Below are 12,267 nucleotides of genomic sequence, written 5' to 3' on the forward strand. Positions count from 1 at the left end.
CCCAGTTTCCCGTCCCAGGTCTGGCAGTGCCATTGCTGATGAAGCAAAAACAAGATAAGGTTACACACCAGAAGGTGAGCGTCTTCATCATGATGCAGACATCCCTGTGACTGCAGGTAGCAAGCTGCACACAGGGACCAGTTCCTGCTCTGAAACACCTTTACAACGTGAATGACAACAAGAAGATAAAAGTCAGGACTGAGCGGTGGTGACATCCGCTGAGAAGAAAGACCCTCATACCAAGCTCTATCTCCAAGCTTCTAACTCTGCCAGCTAAAATGACTAACCCTAACCTGTAAGCTCAACTCAACCCCAGCTCCCCTACAGGACTGGAAAGAGCCCTGGGTCAGTAGCTGCTAGCTCAGCGCTGAGTCTCTTTTACTGCTGGTGATACTATCACCTTTGACGGGGTCTTTCTGTTGCTTAGCACAGAGGCCCATGGCAAAAGGCTGACTGTGGCACCATGACCAACACTGCCTCTGCTCTGAAAGACAGCATGGATGTTGGAATCTGAATCTAAGCCAATAGTACTCTCAAGGTCACCTGCAAACTGGCCTCCCAGGTGGATGAGTACAGTACTTTCTTGACCTAACACCTCCACCACCTCCACCACGTGTGTACACACACATTCAAATGTCCCTGGCCTCACTCCCATATTTGGGGAAGACATAAGAAATTTAATATTAAAATATTGAAATGGCACTTTAACCCAACAGTATAAGGAATATTTCATAACTGTATTGTTTGATAGCTACAAAAGGAGTGCAGAGTTGGGGAGCAGGATTTTAGGTGTTGGTAATCAGGGGACCTTTCTAGGGAGAGTCTTTGAACTGGGTCTTCGCCACTTGACAGTCACTCAAAAAATACTTCTTGGCACCTGCTATATGCCAATAACTGTGGTAGGTGCAGGAGATAAAACATTGTGAAGCCATGATCATTGAGACGGTCCTCTGCCTCAGAAGTATTGCTTTAACCCATGGAATCACTTTTTGGTGTGTTGCTATCATGCTGTAAGAGGCATCTTTGTGAACTGGTCATCTTGTCAGGGATGCTGTCAAGGACGCTGCTGCTCATTTAACACAATGTTCTCTTTATGAGCGTCCCTGGGAGACAGTCCAATCTGATCTCAGTTTCGAAAATAGTTTTACTTCTCCAGAGCAAAGGGTTTGTTTTTCATCCACAGACATCATGAATTGTGGGACCAATGAGACTGTCAGCTTAGAGACAAATTCATGGTCCTGCTGTAGCAAATGTGAAGGCCACTCCTACATTCATTTTTAGCTTTGGCCCTGGCTCCATTTTGTGTCTACTCATGTTTTTATTTCTTCATTCTCTGCACTTTTAATTTATGGAATCTTGGAGTGTATGTGTGTGTGTGTGTGTGAGAGAGAGAGAGATTTGGTTTTGGGGTTCTTCTTGTATGTTTGGAAATGGTTTGAACCCTTTTTGGAAAAAGATATCACCATCAATGTTTATAATGTATATACACATTTACATAAATACTATGACAGAGATGTGTCCACAGGGCAATGTGAGCACACTAGCGGGTTCATAAATCACTCAAGAGCATTAGAGGAGGCCTTGCATAGAGCTCATTGCTTGAGTTTTTACTTTGTTCTTTGTTTTATTGAGGCTGTTTTAGCTTATTCACAATGCAACAACCGTTAAACAAAATTAAGTTGTTACCAAGTGCAAGAAGATACTAAAAATAATCTTGCAGAGTAGATTTTTACACCATATCATGGGTTTATGGGAAACCACAGAAACTGTTTACAACAAATTGAAGCTACTGCCACAAGTGTTTCCTTTATCAATATTTTTTCTGACAAAAAGATGATGGGGCAAAACAATTCATATCTGCATCAGAATTTGTGTGCAGAGAAGAAAACTCAGATGGAATATCAAACTTAAGTTAGAAGATATTTGATAGCAAAGTGAGGTAGAATTAAAGGAATTATTTAGAAAATGTATCTACCCAAAACGTTAACAACTGGATTATTCAGATAAATGAGGACAAACAGGATTTAGGAATTTAAATTATTCAAAAGTCTCAAATTTGGAAGGGGTATTAAAAGTCATTAGTTCAGCTGCGTACCTGTGTAGCAGTGTTCCTCCTTAATCCGTCACCCCCTCTCACTGGTCTATGCAGAGTTTCCCTGGTCTGTGTGGTTGCCTGTGTGAGAACAGGGTGAGAGAAAGAATAGTTGCTGACATGCTGTTTTAAGTGTGCTGGATCAGCAGATTATTTTTAAATACACTCAATTTAAGCTCCTGTTGTTTTCTCTTTTAAGAAAGAGTTCTAGCAATATAAAAACCCTTATCAACAAACTGCATTGAGAGGACCTCAAGAAATAGGTCAGGATCTCATGGATGAAGCATTCTGAAATTTTTCAAAAAGACAGCAATGAACATGTTTACTGCATGTCCTCTCATTCTTCAATAATATGAAAAATTACAACCATCTTCCTTTAGATGAAAGAAGAGGGGAAGAGAAGGAGGGAGGGAAGAAGGGGGAGGGGAAGGGAAGGGGAAGGGAGGAAGGAAAATGAGGGAGGAAGGAAAATGAGGGAGGGAGGGAGGGAGGGAGGGAGGGAGGGAGGGAGGGAGGGAGGGAGGGAAGGAGGAAATTAAGCCAGATATCCCCCATGACCTCTTTCAGCTATCTGCAAAGCCTGGCACTTTAAAAGAAATACTTTTATTCTGTCTTTGCATTAGGAAAAATTGTTTACTTTTAACTTAGAACAACTAAATTGAATGCATTACTCTCCCCCTGCCTTTCTATTAGATTTTTTTTTTTTAACTTAAAAGCAAAATTATCTGAAAATTGCTCACTGCTAAGAGGAAAATCTACTCTGAACTCAGGCATTAGTCACTCTGATGTTTCCCAGAGGAGGGCATCCCAGGTGGGCAAAAAACCACCAGACAATAATGCCAGGCTGGATGTTCCATGAGGGCAGAAACCAGCTCTTCTTTTTCACAACTATATACCCAGAGCCTAAGTCTGGCACAATGCGTATTCATTCACTTGTTCCATAACTACCTCTGGTTCAGTTTCTCCTCTGTAACAGGCAGTGTTCTAGATGCCTGGGATACATCATAAAACAAAACCAAGATTCCTGACCAAATGACATTTAAATTCCAGTGGGAAGGGGGTGTGGAGAGAAGAGACAATAGGTAAACATTGTGTTATGTCATAAGTGTAATGAAAAGGAAAAAAAAAGTAGAGCAGTTTAAGGGGAATTAGGAATGCTGAGGAGCAGCAGATTGTAACTCGGAATAAGGCAGACATTGCAGACCTCACTGAGAAAGTGACATTTAAACAGAGGCAGATGAGATGCTCAATAAACATTTGCTGATTAAGTAAGTGAACTGAAGCAATATTAAGGAGGCAGACAAATGTAAGGCATGTTTCGGGGATGGTGAGAAAATGACTTGGAGAAGGTAGGCTCTTGAAGATGATTCTGGGAAAGAGGTGGGAGGCTCACTAAGAAAGGCCCTGGATACAGAACTAAAAAAGGATGTGAATTTATAAAATTTAGTGTTTACAAAGAACTTTCACTTATAGTCTCATTTAATTTTCACATCTCTAATAAGGCTAACTTCATCTCCATTTTACCAATAAGGAAACCATGCTCAGAGATGCTGGGTAATTTTCCCAAGATCACACAGCCAACAAGAGGCAGAGGCAGAACTTAAATGTGAGCTTCTGACTTCTACTTTCAGGCTTTCCCTATCACCTCCCCCAAGAAAAAACACACAGGTAATATAAAGAAAGGAGAATTAAAGATATACCACTAAAATATGAAAATGCTCACATGTCAGTTATCAAAAAAATAGAGATACAAGGTAAGTTTTTAAAGTTATACACCCTGTAGAGTGACCAACTGACTGTGGATGCTCAAAAAAAGTTAAAAAATAGTAAACCAAAAGCCTAGTTTGAAACATGTAACTGTGGTACAGGAAACAGAAAAGATGTGGTTGCAATTTTATTTCTATCATAAATGACTTTCTTTGTACTATAAACTTTTGAAACTCTTTCGGATTGACTCTATATCTCTTACAAATAATACTCTGTGTGACTTGATTTTCATTATCAAAAATATTATTTCTCAATTATACGAGATACATACTTTCTTTAAAAGATTAAAGTCCCCAGCCAATCGTCCCCTCATCCTGGTCCTCAACCACAGAAAGCACCATCATTTGGGCATGTGTACCGCAGCCCTTTTTCTGCGGGCACTTAGGCTGCATACGCAGTGCTTCCTGAATATCCACATGCGGGTGAGAAGGTTTGAAACCGAGCTCACCCTCCTCTGCCCGCGGCCAATCTGGCCCTCTGCGATTTCCCGCCAGTGGACGGCATCGCCCAGTTAGAAACCTCACACTCCATATTTTACCCTCCCGCTCCCATCACAGCTAATCATCAACCAATTCCTATCGATTTACCTCTCCAACGTGTCGGGCAGCCACTCTATTCTCCATTCCCACTTCCACTGCTTTAACATGGCCCTCTTTACCTGCCGCGTCTACTCCTGCAGGGCCCACTTCATGGGCATGTGCCCTGCACAGTCACACACAGTCTCACGCTTAGAAGGGCCCCGTGTTTGGTTTGACGCTCTGCTGCTAGTGTCTTGGAATTCTTAATGATTTCTGAACAAGGGGCACCATGTTTTCATTTTGCACTGTCTCGCAAATTATATAACCAGTCCTACACTACTGTAATAACATCTTAACTGGTACCCATTTTCCCAGTACGGCTCTGCTGTAAGCCACCCATCACAATTCTGTGGGGAATTAAAAAGAAGATATTAAATTAAAGTTGGATGGAGCAATACTGAGCACAGAAATCTGCCCAATTTGAGGCTGAGAGTTCTAAGGTGTAACTTTAAATTGAAAGAAGAACTAAATTTCCATATAACGAAAGATGTAACCACATTATCTATGGGCAATTTTGCTTTACAAGTATTTAGGAAAGACGGCCAAAGTAAATATAAACCTTTGTAAAGCCAGATGGTGTTGGCAAAAACCATAGGCTTTGTATTCCGAAAGACTAGGTTGAAATTCCAACTTGACTGCTTACTGTGTTACTTTGGGCAAGTTACTCAAATGCTCTAATTTTTATTTTTCTACTGATAAAATAGGGAAAGTTATCTGGCAGAATTTTTATGAGACTCACAAAATAATAGGGACCCAGTTCAGTTCAGCAAATACTACTCTGCGCCAGACCATGACTTCCAGCCAATGCCAACAAGATGAATAAGACTTCCTTCTACAGGGTACAGTATGGAAAAGGGGGACAGGAGAGGAGTCACCTCACAATGGAGAAACTTGACAAACACTACCTAAGCCAGGCAGGTGATCAAGGTCAGCATCAGTAGTGGTAAGTCATGTTCATAGCATGTCCCCGGAATATGGCATGATGAAACTAGCAATTTACATCTGTGGTCTTCCTCCCCCAAACCCGTAAGCCCACTCAAATCTCGAGAGAAACATATTAGACAACCCAAATTGAAGGACAGTCTACAAAATACCTGGCCAATACTCCTTTAAAACTGTCAAGGTCATATCAAAAATAAGGCAAATCTGAGAAACTGTCACAGTCAATAGGAGCCTAAGGAAATGTGACGACTAAAAGTAATGTGATATCCTGCCCTGGCTGGGGGGCTCAGCTGGTTGGAGCATCACCCCACAGGAGAAGGCTGAAGGCTTCATTCCTGGTTGGGGCACATACGGGAAGGAGGCAACCAATCGATGTTTCTGCCTTACATCGATGTTTCTCTCCCTCTCTCTCTCTCTCTCCCTCCCTCCCTCTCTCTAATCATAGCCTCCTTGAATGAAGATTAACAACAACAAAAAAGATAAAAGTAATGTGATATATCCTGAATAGGGTTCCGGGGCAGAAAGGGAACAGTAAGTAAAAACTAAGGAAATTCAAATAAAGAATGAGCTTTAGTTAATAATAATGTATCAACATTGGTTCATTAGTTGTGACAACTGTACCATTTTAACGTAAGATGTCGATAATACGGAAAACTGGGTGTCAGATATACAGGAACTCTCTGTACTATCCTTGCAACATTTCCAGAAATCTAAAACTACTCTAAAATTAAAAGTTTAAAAAAAAAATAACACTTGGAGGCTGGGGGTTGGGAGGGAGGACAGCTCATAAAGAAGACTGAAACTGCATACTCACAGTGATAAGAGAAGAGCCAGAACAAACCGGCGACACTTGAAAAAAATTTCCAGCCCTAGTACGCCTCACAGTCAATTAAAATCTAAATGCTGCAACAAGAAATTTAAATTATATAAGCACAAAGATAAGTTTGGCTATAATTTACTTTCCATTTTGTATTTTCCAATAAAATATATTTTTTTAATTAAAGAAAAAAGGATAACGGTAAATCTATATACCCAAAACTGGATTCATCTTGTCCCCCCTCCCAATTCTACCCCCACCACAGCCTCCTCTGCCTCCTCTTTCTAGGCTCTCCACCTCTGGAAGGGCATCCCAACCATCCTACTGCTCAGGCCAGAAAGCGGGACGTCGGCTACGACTCCATCTCCCCCACCTCTACATCCAGTCACAAGATCTGCTGATTTTACCTTTGTATTTATACTTCCCGCCCTTTCCATTTCTACTGTTGAGGCCATGTATATCACTTACTAATCTCATCTCTCATCATAAAAGATTTCTAAGAATCCATCCTTCACATTAGCACCCAAATGATTATTCTAAAACGTAAATACGATCAAATCACCTATAAAAGAGAGTTGCCATGAGGATTAAAATATGACGACATTTGTAGAATTTAGCACAGTGCCTGACTGGTGCTCAAAAAAAAAAGAAGTCAGCTGTTAGAGGTTGTATCACCCCATCCCTAAAATCTCCCAGTATCTCTTAAGAGCTTTCAAGATAAAATTCAAACTAATGACGTGATGCTCAAGCCCTTACGACTCGGCTCCTGCCATGCCTCCAACCATCTTCAGCTACCTGCATGGACATTTGTGATCTGGCCACATGGTTACTGAGAGTGAACCAAGCACAGCATTGAAATAAAATACAATGGTTAGAAAAGAGGCCATTCATGAAAGCAACAAGACAATCTTAAAGAAGAAATAATCAGGACCTAGTTTATTTTATTTTATTTTTTAAAACATATCTTTATTGATTTCAGAGATTAGAAAGGAGGGGGAGAGAGAGAGAGAGAGAGAAACAGCAATGATGAGAGAGTCATTGATCGGCTGCCTAGCCTGCAACCTGGGCATGTGCCCTGACTGGGAATTGAACCCCGATCTCCTGGATCCTAGGTCAATGCTCAACCACTGAGCCACGCCTGGCCGGGCAGAACCTAGTTTTTTTTAAAAAAAAAAACAAGTATAAACAAAATAAAGAAAATGAATATACAGTTCTATGCACTATGTACCTTGTTCATGGGTAGGGAGATTCAACATCATAAACATTTTAATTCTCCTCAAACTGACTGACATATAAAAGCACTGTAATCAAATCAAAATGACAGTGGGATTGGGGGAAACCGGCCAGAAATATTCTTACATTCATCTGGAAGAATAAACAAACTAGAAAATGCCAGGAAAATTGTAAAGAGGGGGAGCAATGAGGGGAACTCCCAGAAATTAAAATCTATTTTAATGAAAACTTAGTATACAATAAAGTGGCATTTCACATTAGTCAGAAAAAAAGTAAAGTACTAAAATAGTGTTATACAAACTAGCTCTCCCATTTGAACAAAAACAAAGCTGTTAATTTAAAAAAATCCTCAGCCCTTACACCAAAATAAATTTCAAGTGGATTAAAATTTTTAATGTTAAAAATGGAACCACAGCCCCGCCAGGCGTGGCTCAGCATTGACCGTCTTGACCTAGGATCCAGGTGATCACTGTCAGGGCACATACCCCGTTGTGGGCTCGATCCCCAGTCGGGGGAGTGCAGGAGGCAGCCAATCAATGACGACTCTCTCATCACTGATGTTTCTCTCTCGTTCTCTCTCTCTCTCTCTCTCCCCCCCTCCCTCTCCCTTCCTCTCTATGAAATCAATAAAGATATATTAAAAAAAAAAAAAGGAACCATAAATGTACCAGAAAAAACCCTGGGAGAATATATTTATAATGGATTGGTGAAGGCTTTCTATGTATAACAAATAAAGGAGAAGGGGGAGAGGAAAAGAAGGGAGGAGAAGAAATGCAAAAGCCAAAAATAAAGTGTCACAACTCATCTAGCCCTCGCCAGGTAGCTCAGTTGGTTAGAGCATTTCCTGATAACACCAAGGTTGCAGGTTCAATCCCCAGTTAGGGCACATACAAGCATGGCCCAATAAATCATAACTAAGTGGAACAACAAATCGATGTTTCTCTTTCTCTCTCTCTAGCCCCCTTCCTCTCTCTAAAAATCAATACATTAAAAAATAAAATAAAACACTTATCTACATAAAAATTAAAACATTCTTATGGCATTTGTATATGTGTGTGTATATATATACACACACATGCACACATATACGTACACACTATCCCTAATATAAAGGTGATACTATATCACATTAAAACAGTGGAGTTACATCACAGAAAAATGGTCAAATAACAAGAAGGACCATTGATAGAAGAATAATTGATAAATACTATTTAGAAGATGCTTAATCACATTATTAAATAAATTTAAATTAAAACAATAGATATCACTTTTTAATCCCTATGGTTAGCAAAGGCAAAAAAAAAATTTAAAAGGACAGAATCTGCCCGTTATAGCATCAGCCCGAGGACTGATGGGGCTCAGGTTCAATTCCCGGCCAAGGGCGCGAGGGAGGGAGCAGGTGGTTGCAGGCTCAAGCCCTGCCCTGGTGGGCGCGTGCAGGAGGCAGCCAGTCAGCAGCCAGTGGATGTCTTTCTCACGTCTGTTTCTCCCTCCCTCTCTCTCTCTCTCTCTCTCTCTCCCCCACTCCCACTCCCACTCCTCCCTCCCCTTCACCCTCTCTAAAAAAAAACAATGGAAAAAAAATATCCTCGGGTGAGGATTTAAAAAATAAAAAAAGACAGAATTCCCCATATTGGCAAGGCCCACTCACACACTATTGGCAGCAGTACAAACTGATATGGAAAATTATTTATTAAAATTTTAAATCTGCATTTACGTTGGCCCAACAATTTCAATTCTAGATGCCCATCTTACAGAAATACTTGCATGAATGCCCAAAGCTGGATTTGAGAATTTCTCAACAATAAATGATATTTATTATTTAGCAGTTTGTAAAACATTGGCAATTGCCACAATGTTCAATAGGACAATGGTTAAATTATAGTGCCTGCATCCTACATACTATGAAGTCATTAAAAATACATATTTATTTATCCAAACATGGTAAGATGACAATAAATTAAGTTTTAAAAGGGCAAGGGGCAAAACAGCATGTATATGATCCCATTTCTTTACCAAAAAGATCACATACTTAACTCTTCTTCTTTTTTTCTATTTTATGTAAATAAGAATGCTTCTTAAAATGCTGGGCACAGCTTAGCGGTTAAGCATCGACCTAGGATCCAGGAGCTCAGGGTTTGATTTCCGGTCAGGGAACATGCCTGGGTTGCTGGCTCAGTCCCCAGTTGGGGGCGTGCAGGAGGCAACCAATCAATTACTCTCTCATCATTGATGTTTCTATCTCTTTCTCTCACTTCCTCTCTCTGACATCAATAAAGATATATTTTTTAAAAAAGTGTTAACTTCTATTAAGGAAAAGCCAGAATACTCATCAGGACATGTTTTCAGCATCATTGACAAATTTCTATGAAGGACATAATGTCAAACAGAGCATATGTAATGATGTTTTTAATTTTTAAATAAGTACAACATTCAAATGGGTTAAATATTCCAAAGTCACAAAAGGTTATTTGTTAAAATGTCTCCCTCCCATCTGCCTCTCCCCGATACCCAGCTCTCCCCACAGGCAACCATACTACAAGTTTTGGGGTATCCTTCTGAAATAGTATATGCACGTACAACAAATAAGTATACAGTTTTCATTTTTTTAAAAAATCAACTTGCATGCCCCTTATCTTTATTCTTAGTAAAGACTTAAGCTCACTTAGTGAGCTTGCAAATTTTAAAAGTATTCTCAATATATTTCATAGCAATATGTTGGTGGTCTGACAAAGGTATCTTCATGTTTGTACCACACTTCCATCTTTGTAAAAGTTGTGGAATTTCAATTGGGTCCTTAGGCAAAAAGAAACACTAAACATGGTTATATTTGAGAAACACTACACATGGTAATATTTATTGTGGAAACTCTTTAAGTGTTTTGCTATAGTGATGCTTATGTCATACGTTTAACCAGTGTTAGATTCATAAACCCAGTTTATGTTATAGCAAAGTAGACTTTAGAACTGCAATGCCTGTGTAATACATGAATGGTATCTAGTTATTTATTGTTTGTTTACTTTTCTCTTAATTGTTCATGCTTTCACAACTGCTGGTCTCTCAGCCTGTGATATTTATTCAGATGGTGCAAGGTTTCCCTACTGAACACCCAAATATACTCTTTCATTATTGGCATTTATCACACAACTCCTTTTTTTTTTTTTTTAATATATCTTCATTTATTTCAGAGAGAGGAAGGGAGAGAGATAGAAACATCAACGATTAGAGTCACTGATCAGCTGCCTCCTGCACGCCCAGGCCTGGGGATCGAGCCCACAACCCAGGCACGTGCCCTGACCGGGAATCTACCACGGGTCTCCTGGATCCCAGGTCGATTCTAAACCGCTGAGCCACGCAACTGCTCTTTAGTGAACCCCTTGAGGACAGGGACCTTGACTTACCTCATTTTTACATTACCAAGTCCTAGCGCCCTTCTAGGCAGTATTAGATTTTCAGAAACTGCTGATCAGAAGAAAAAAACTTTATACCAGAGGTAATATTTGAGAAGGTAACATCTAAGATCGGGAAAATTAGGTGTTTGTCAGCCAGAGTAAAGCACAGAAAGGTGAAAAAGCGCATTTGAGAAGCTGCAAATAGTTTGGTGCAACTGGTGTGCACAATTTAAACAAAAGAGATAAGGCTGAAGAGATATATATGGGGGTGCCTCCAGGGTAAAGTTCAGAATCCTTAGTTTAGCAAGATATCCCAGTAAGTGTATGCCAACTAGCTCTGAAGCCTCACCTCCTGCCACTCCAGCTCCCTTAGGTCTGGCTGCACTCAGTTACTTGTAATTTCCTAAAAACATCATATTCTTCCACACCTTAGCCTTCCCTTGTACCTTGTCCTTTGCTGCTAAGGCTCTTCTCCCTTCTCCAAAACTCAGGTCAATTGCCACTTTTCCATGGAAGCTTTCCCTGTTCCATCAGATTAATACATAGGCGCCTCTCCCCCGCTGACCTCTGTGTCGTGGTTCACTTATAGTTTGTTGACGTGTTTGGCTCCCTACTAAAGTCTAATTGATAGCAACCGTATTTTTCCAACTTTTCCAATTTTGGCTTCCTTGGAGCTAGATAGTTCTCCTAAGTTTGCTGTGTTGATAGGGAAAAAACCCTTTTCTCCCAATATGCCCCTCTCCCAACATTTGAAAGACCAGAGACTCACTTTGCAGACTGCAGCTCCAGGTTCACAGACTGGTGGGACTTACAAAATCAAATACAACAATCTGTTCGTCACTCTGGGTGCTACTCTGTGTCCCCAGCCAGCCAACCCCGGTGAACATCGGCCAGAGAAGAGGTCAGGGCCTCATTTTGCCCGAAGGCATTGCAAACGTTTTCCTGTTTAGAGCTGCCCCATGCTCTACAGGAAGGAGGAAGCAGAGCCCGAGGCAGTTTGAATTGCGAGGTCAGGGGCCGCGTGTGACAGGGAGCAAGATCCAAGGCCTGTGAGATCGCTCTGGGCCCGGGCCCATCTTGCTCAGCACTTCTTGCTCGGTAGTTCCCAGAACCTCAGCGCTAAAGAGCTAAGCCGGGAGGAGACGCCGAAAGAGGCGAACGAGGCGCCGGCGGGGTGCAGGCGCCGCAGGGCTTTGTTCTGCGAGGTGCGCGTTCCGCACCGGGCGCCCGCCCAGTCCTCGCGGGCGGCGGCGGCCGCCCCACTGACTCGGGAACTCCGGGTTGGCTCGGAATTGCTCCGCTCCCGGGCAGTCCCCGCTCCCGCCAGACACTCGCGTCCTCTCGGACTGACCGGGTGGAAGAAAGGGCTCCAGAAAGTTCCAGGAACCCAGGCTTAGACCCACCCCCACAGGGCCCTTCAGCACAACCCACTCCCGCCCCCGCTCC

At 41.5% G+C, this 12,267-nt stretch overlaps 1 long non-coding RNA gene across 2 annotated transcripts; it reads right to left on the reverse strand.

Moving 5' to 3' along the window:
- Positions 1-89: 89 nt before the first annotated feature.
- On the reverse strand, positions 90-12,207 carry LOC148091835 (uncharacterized). 2 transcript variants are annotated; one of them, XR_015715408.1, is made up of 3 exons: positions 11,591-12,207; positions 2,096-2,173; positions 90-158 (listed from the first exon to the last, which is right to left on the reverse strand). It is a non-coding gene; the product is annotated as an uncharacterized LOC148091835 (long non-coding RNA). The 2 variants fall into 2 exon arrangements; XR_015715409.1 differs by lacking the exon at positions 11,591-12,207 and adding an exon at positions 6,194-6,320.
- Between the last annotated feature and the right edge of the window lie 60 nt (positions 12,208-12,267).

This window comes from Miniopterus natalensis, chromosome 12 (genome assembly GCF_054644295.1).
Source record: "Miniopterus natalensis isolate mMinNat1 chromosome 12, mMinNat1.hap1, whole genome shotgun sequence".
Classification (NCBI taxonomy): Eukaryota; Metazoa; Chordata; class Mammalia; order Chiroptera; family Miniopteridae; genus Miniopterus; species Miniopterus natalensis.